At 51.1% G+C, this 7,067-nt stretch overlaps 1 pseudogene; it reads left to right on the top strand.

Moving 5' to 3' along the window:
• Positions 1-5,994: 5,994 nt before the first annotated feature.
• LOC132505380 (small ribosomal subunit protein uS8-like) lies at positions 5,995-6,387 on the top strand (annotated as a pseudogene).
• The last annotated feature ends 680 nt before the right edge of the window (positions 6,388-7,067 follow it).

The raw sequence follows: 7,067 nt of genomic DNA, 5'->3' as shown, positions 1-7,067 counted from the left end.
CTGTCAAGATTTCCAAGAAATACTGCTTTTAGAAAAGAACACGTTGAGGAACATGGGTTTCTTGACCTCAGCACTATGGATGTTTTATTTTATTTTATTTATTTATTTATTTTGCGGTACGCGGGCCTCTCACTGTTGTGGCCTCTCCCGTTGCAGAGCACGGGCTCTGGACGCGCAGGCCCAGCGGCCATGGCTCACGGGCCCAGCCACTCCGCGGCATGTGGGATCTTCCCGGACCGGGGCACGAACCCGTGTCCCCTGCATCGGCAGGCAGACTCTCAACCACTGCGCCACCAGGGAAGCCCACTATGGACGTTTTAGACCTGATAATTCTTTCTTGTGGGGGTTGTCTTCTGCACTGAAGGATGTTTAGCAGCATCCTGACCTCTACCCACTGGATGCCAGTAGCACCAACCCCACGAGCTGTGATGATCAAATACATCTCCAGACATTGCCAACTGTCTCCAGGGGGTAAAGTCACCCCCCAGGGAGAACCACTGGTCTAGGCGTCATCAGGGATGTTTACACACGAGCAAAAGCAAACACCAAAACCAGTCTTTCTGTAGGGACTTGGGTAAGGTTGTGAGAGCACAGAGAAAGTCTGGAGGGCAAGGCTCTGGACAGGCAGCTGGGATCACCTCTGGGGAGGGAGTGGGAGTGCGGATGGGGGAAAGAGGAGGGTCACAGGAGGCTGTCACCTCCTTGTATTAGCTGCCTGTTTGCCAGGGAGGATGTATGTGTTTCTCCCTTAATTGTATAACAGAGAGGAAAGAGAGGGGAGAGAAAAGAAAAATAAGCAAGGAGAGGGGAGGGGAGAGAAGGGGAAGAAGGAAGGAAGGGAGGGAGGAAAGAAGGAAGGAAGGGAGGGAGGGAGGGAGGGAGAGAAGGAAGGAGGGAGAGAAGGAGGGAGGGGGGAGAGAACCCCAAAAGCCAGGTCTGGGCCGAGGTGCTGTGGGACCTCTGTGCTGTCTTTTCCTCTCTGGTCCTCAAAGCAAAATAAAGGGGGCTGCACCCACAGGAACTCCTGCCCTGTGCTCAACCCAGGTGAGCCCCAAGGTGACCTCGCCCCTCCCTCGGGCCAGTCCTCTGCACTGCAGCCCAGCTGTGACACGGAGAAAACAGGGCTTGGGGCCTCGCTCTCCCTCCCAGCAGCTCGAGCTGATTAGCCTCCTGGGGGAGAGGGGAGGACAGGGTCTGGTCAGCCGCCCAGCTCCACGCTGAGGACTTGGTGGAGGCTTGATTAAATAATTACACAGAACCCACTGAGTAATCACACCGTCTCCAGAAACAAGGAGCACCTTCAGAGGAGAACCCGTTAGTGATTTAGGGGCATGTGAGTGTGTCTGTCTTCTGCCTAAGAGAAAATTATCATCACAAGTCCTCATTTGCAAAATGCATCCACCTCCCCCCATCTCACTCCATCCCCTCCCAAACCCGGGTGTATAACGTAACCCCTGCTCCATGACGGAGGACCCTGAGGCTCGGAGAGGTTCGGAGCTAGTTTAAGGTCCCAGGAGAAGGGTGGGGACAAGCCCAGCTCTGTCTGCCCCAGGGGGCTGGTGCCCAAAGGCGACCAGGAAGTTGGCACAGCCAGGACAAGGTTCAGGACTGAAAGATCCTAAGAGAGATTTCCAGTTCTTGTTTGTTGTTTTTTGTTTTGTTTCCGCACTGGTATTATTTCTGTCCTTTCGATTTTGGAAAACAAACCTACAGTAAAACTGGCCCTGTGAGCCTTCCCAAGGTCGGCTGCTGCCAAGACAACAGCCCAGTGTGTCAGGTGAGAGATGGGGCGCCCCTGCGGCCACCCTGGTCCCCAGCTGCCCAGGCCGAGGAGGGGGTGCTGGGTGATGGGGAGCCCAGGGGTTCCAGGGGCTCTGCTGTCAGGCTGGGACCCCCTGGTCTTCCCCAGGGTGAGGGCCACGGGTGGCTGGCTGGATGGACGTGAAGACTCTAGCACCCCTTCCAGCCAAGTGTCTCCGTGGCCCAAAGGGGGGTGCCCACAGCCGACTCTCTGCTGGTCCAGCTACCCACCAGCCAGCCGCACTGGCTCATTTATGCTGGAGCAGCCCAAATTCATTAATAATGATTAGTCTCTCCTCAAGAAGAGGTTCACAATCAAAGGGCTATTAAAATTAAGTGCTGGAGGAACATGGGGGGGAGGGGGAGGGGGAGGGGCACGGGAGGGGGAGGGGCGGGGGAGGGTCAGGCAGAGCTGGGCGTCAGTACCCCCGGACTCTGACACCTCCTTGCCGCGGGACCTTGGGTCCGTCACACCTCGGCCTCATTTTCGAGGACTCGAGGCTCAGTTTCGCCATCTCCGGAATGGAGGGGCGGTTGTGACTACAGGGTCAGTGATAACACGAGTGGAAGCACCCAGCTTGGGGAATAAGTCTTGGGAGAGCCTAGGATGAGACTCCCAGCACCACGACCCCGGGGGAGTTAGTGGAAGGGGAGGGGGATGCCCCCTGCCAGACCGGAGCCCTGGAAGTGCCTTTTCTCACCGTCCAGCTGTGCTCGCTCTGGTCCCTGGGCACTATACACGCCCCCCTCACAGCCCCAGCATCCCTTTCCTCGTCTCCGGGCTGGAGCAGCAGAGCGATCGGGAATAGCGTGGGAGGGGAGGGGGGGCGACCAGGACACCCACCCCAAGACCCTGGAGGAGGCTGGACCAGACAGGGCGTCCCTGCCCTCAGCCCCCCACCTGCCCTGTGGTTTCCCGGAAGGCCTCAGGTGCAGAGAGGAGGCCAGGGGCCCACACCCCACTGACCCTCCACCTGCGTGAGTGACAAGAGTCCAAGCCATGGCCCTCAACTGGGCACCAGGCCATCCAAAGTGGAGTCCCACGCACGGGCGGCTGTGAAACGCACCCTCCTCTCAAGGAACGGGATTCAAATAGAAAAGAAGCAAAAGAAGAAAACAGAATCCTGAAGCCTACCAGGTCTGGCCCTTCCTTGGGAGAAGGGGAGATGCCAGAACTACAGAAGTGCTGAGCCCCGGGTTGATGTGGCCGCCTGATTCCTCTTGAGGACAGGAAATGGAAGGTTGTACAAAGGCCCCTATTATGTGCCAAGCACTCAACCTTGTTGCTTCATCTGACAGTCACAAGGACACCACAAGGTTGGAATTAGTCATTCCCGTTTTACAGAGGGAAAAACTCAGAAGGACAAAGCAGCCTGGGCAAAATACCGTGTCTGGGACAGTCACAGTGCCAAAGTCAAGATTCAAAGCCAGGAGCAGTGGGTTCTGACTCCCTTCTCCTTCCACCCTTCCACTTGGCAACCAGGAGACTGGTGACGACATCGGTGGTGATTACAGCTGACACTTCCCAAGCCCCTCCACAGGCCAGGCTGCAGCTCCCGCAGACCTGAGTCACCCCACCCTCCCCACAAACCCACCAGGCCTGGACTCTCCTACCATTTCAGAATGAAGACCTGAGGCACATCAAAGCTAAATGACTCATCCAAGGTCACGGGATAGGACACGGCAGAGCCAGGACTCCACCTGACTCGCAGGGCCCAGCCTTGCCCCGCACTGAGACCCACTTGCACAGTGCTTGGAACAGAGCGACTGGTCCATAAAGAAATATTGGACAGAAGAGAGGATTGGTAGCGAGAGGGAAGGATGACAGATTAGCACAGCAGTGGATGGTGATGGTCAAGAGGGGGCACCCAAGAGTCAAATGGCCTGGGTTCAGATCCCAGCTTGGCCACTTTTTAAGTACAAGCTTCTTAACTTGTCTCTGTGTCCATTTTCTTATCTGAAAAAATGACTGTAACAATAGTTCTTACCAGCTAGGGTTCTTCAGAGAAACAAGGAAGTTACTCCACAGCCTGGCACCTGCTGAGAGCTCTATTCTACCGTGGATGCGTGGAGGGCAGGCAGCACCATAGCTTTGGACTGGCTCACAGGCCAGCCCCAGGGTATTCTTATGAGGCCACCAGGGGCGGTCACATTCCACACTGCACAAGCCCAGGAGTGAGCACATCCTTAAATTTTGCACCCTGGGCGCCTGGCTTGCTTCACCCTAGTCCCATCCACCCTCGTCTGCCCACTAGTTTCTCCCTGAGCTCCCCCGGTCTCCTGGGGTCCCGCTGCCTCCACCCAGAGGATAGGTGCTCTCAGACCAGCCCTGCCAGGGTTTCCAGCCTGGTGACAGTAAGCTCCCCATCACTGAGAGGTTAGAACAGAGGCCGAATGGCCACATGGAGCCCTACAGACAGGATAAGGGCTGCAAGGAAGCTGGAAACCCGCTTCAAAGCTTTGAGTAAGCTGATGGGGTGAGCATCACCGGTGTGAATGATCACATCGCCACCTGGTGGTAATGTAGGAGATGGGCCAGTTGGCCCCGGGAGGGCGGAACAGAGCACCTTCCAGCCCCCACCCCTTGCCCCGCCCAGGTGCTTCTCACAATGGGGGCATTTAGACAGTTAACAAATGTTAATCGAGGTCCTAATGCCGAGCACTATTGATGAATTATTTTCGTACATTATACCATTGAATTCCAACAACTCTAAGGCAGGTATCGCCATCCTTTTTACAGATGAGGATGCTGAGGCTCAGAGACTCAGAGTTAGTTGCCCAAGGTCACACAGCCAGCAAGTGGCAGAGCCAGGATTGGAGCTCAGACATTCTGACACCAAAGCCTTCCCTCATAATCGCTAAGCCTCAGGGGATTCAGTGAGAAAGAAAATAGACACCTCCCCTGGCCTCACAGAGCTTACAGCCTCGTCGGGGCACAGAAATCACAGATTCATTTATTAGGTGTCCACTGTGCATTAGGTGCCAGGGATGAAGAAAGTAGCCAGGGTCCCTGACCGAATCAAGCCTGTGGGGAAGACGGACATTAATCAAATAATCACACAAATAAATATACAACAGTGTAAAAAGACCTGAAGGAAAGGTATGGGTTCTGAGACTGGACTTCAGGGTGCCTACCTGGCCTGGGGGGTCAGGGGAGTCTTCCCTGAAAAAGTGATGCATTGAGCTGAGATCTGGAAGATGAGCAGGCCTTACCTAGGCAAAGAGGCATGCATTCGTTCATTAGCAAATGAAAGCAGTGTGGCGCGTCCATCCATGTTTGCATTTTTTTGCTGTTGCACAGACATAAATCCAGAAATAACACATGGAATATTTGCCTTTGCAACTTGCTTTCTTTTTTTATTTTTATTTTTTATTTTTACTGGAGTATAGTTGATTTACAATGTTGTGTTAGTTTCAGGTGTACAGCAAGGTGAATCCTTTATACATATACATATATCTACTCTTTTTTTCTTTTTTATCTTTTTTAGATTTTTTTTCCCATTTAGGCCATTACAGAGTATTGCGTAGAGTTCCCTGTGCTATACAACAGGTCCTTATTAGTTATCTATTTAATATATAGTAGTATGTGTACGTCGATCCCAATCTCCCCTTTATCCCTCCCCCACTTTCCCCCAGGTAACCATTGGATTGTTTTCTACATCTGTAACTCTATTTCTCTTTTGTAAATAAGTTCAGTTGTACCACTTTTTTAGATTCCACATATAAGCGGTATCACACGATATTTGTCCTCTGACTTACTTCACTCAGTGTGACAATCTCTAGGTCCATCCATGTGGCTGCAAATTTGCAGCTTGCTTTCTTACTCCACATTTTTCTTCAGGTCTTTGCATGTCAACACATAGAACCGTTCATTTTAACTAAGGAGGTCGTCATGCCATGGACACCTGCCATATGCACTATGATTTATCTATCCATGGTCCTGCTGATGGCATTTGGGTTGTTTACAAATTTTCATGCCTAAAAACAGTGCTACAGCCAACATTCTCCAAGCGGATACATCTCAACATGCACATCTCAACATGATACATCATAACATGCACGTATAATAGAGTTCCTCTGAAGTAGGGGTCTGTGTTCTTTTAAATACTTTTCAACATCATTTTGGTGGGGGTGAGGAGAAAATACATTTCTATTAATAAAAAATGTATCTTTCCACCATCTTTCCATGCTGCCATAATGGTGAACGTGAATGTCCTGGCTGATGCTCTCAAGAATTTCAACAATGCCAAAAAGAGAGGCAAACACCAGGTTCTTATTAAGCCATCCTCCAAAGTCATCGTCAGGTTTCTGTGATGATGAAGCATGGTTACAAATGGTGAATTTGAAATCATCGATGATCACAGCGCTGGGAAAATCGTTGTGAACCTCACAGGCAGGCTAAATAAGTGTGGAGCGATCAGCCCCAGATTTGATGTGCAACTCAAAGATCTAGAAAAATGGCAGTAAAACCTGCTCCCATCCCACCAGTTTGGTTTCATTGTACTGACAACCTCAGCTGACATCATGAACCATGAAGAAGCAAGATGAAAACACACAGGAGGGAAAATCCTTGGATTCTTTTTCTAGGGCTGTTATACATACATGCAAATAAAATGCCTCAGAGGACTCTAAAAAAAATAAATAATTAAAAAATAAAATTTAAAACATATACAAAAACAAATGCATTTACAAGTTCATTTACCCTGGCTGAAGCTACTTTAAGGTTCTGAAACATCTGCCAAAATGTTTCCCAAACTTCTGAAGACCTTGTTCTTTCTTCCCTTTTTTTGTAAAATTTTTCCCATATGGACAGCTTCTTAGAAGACATACTTAAAGGGTTTTAAATGATGTGGGTTTTTTTTAAATCACTCATTTCATAAACAGGACTACTTTTGCAAGCCTGATTTCAAGGTTTCAGCTGAGTGCTCTGTGGCCTTCAGGCTGGCGGGTCTCAGGCAGGTGGCACCCCTGTAGTTACACCAGGTCACCTGGAGATGTATATTACCTGAGGTAGGTGGCGCCTTGGAGGTGGGGCTCACGTTTCTATTCAAGCTTTTGCACGTTGGATCAGTGTGCATGCTGCCCAGTCTGTGACGAGCTTCATGGGAAAACCTGAGTTAACCAGCACCCTACTTCCTGCTGACCCCCTTCATGTGTTAGGGCCCCTTCACCTGGCTCCAGGTGTATGTGTAAACTCCACATGAGAGGTTTCTAGAGCATCAGGTCTGACACAGACCTTGAGGCCCATGGTGGTCTGTGTGTGTGTG

The sequence above is a fragment of the Lagenorhynchus albirostris genome, chromosome 15, assembly GCF_949774975.1.
Source record: "Lagenorhynchus albirostris chromosome 15, mLagAlb1.1, whole genome shotgun sequence".
Taxonomy (NCBI): Eukaryota; Metazoa; Chordata; class Mammalia; order Artiodactyla; family Delphinidae; genus Lagenorhynchus; species Lagenorhynchus albirostris.
Note: the sequence above shows the minus strand (reverse complement) of the source record. Positions and strands in the feature narration are given on the sequence as shown.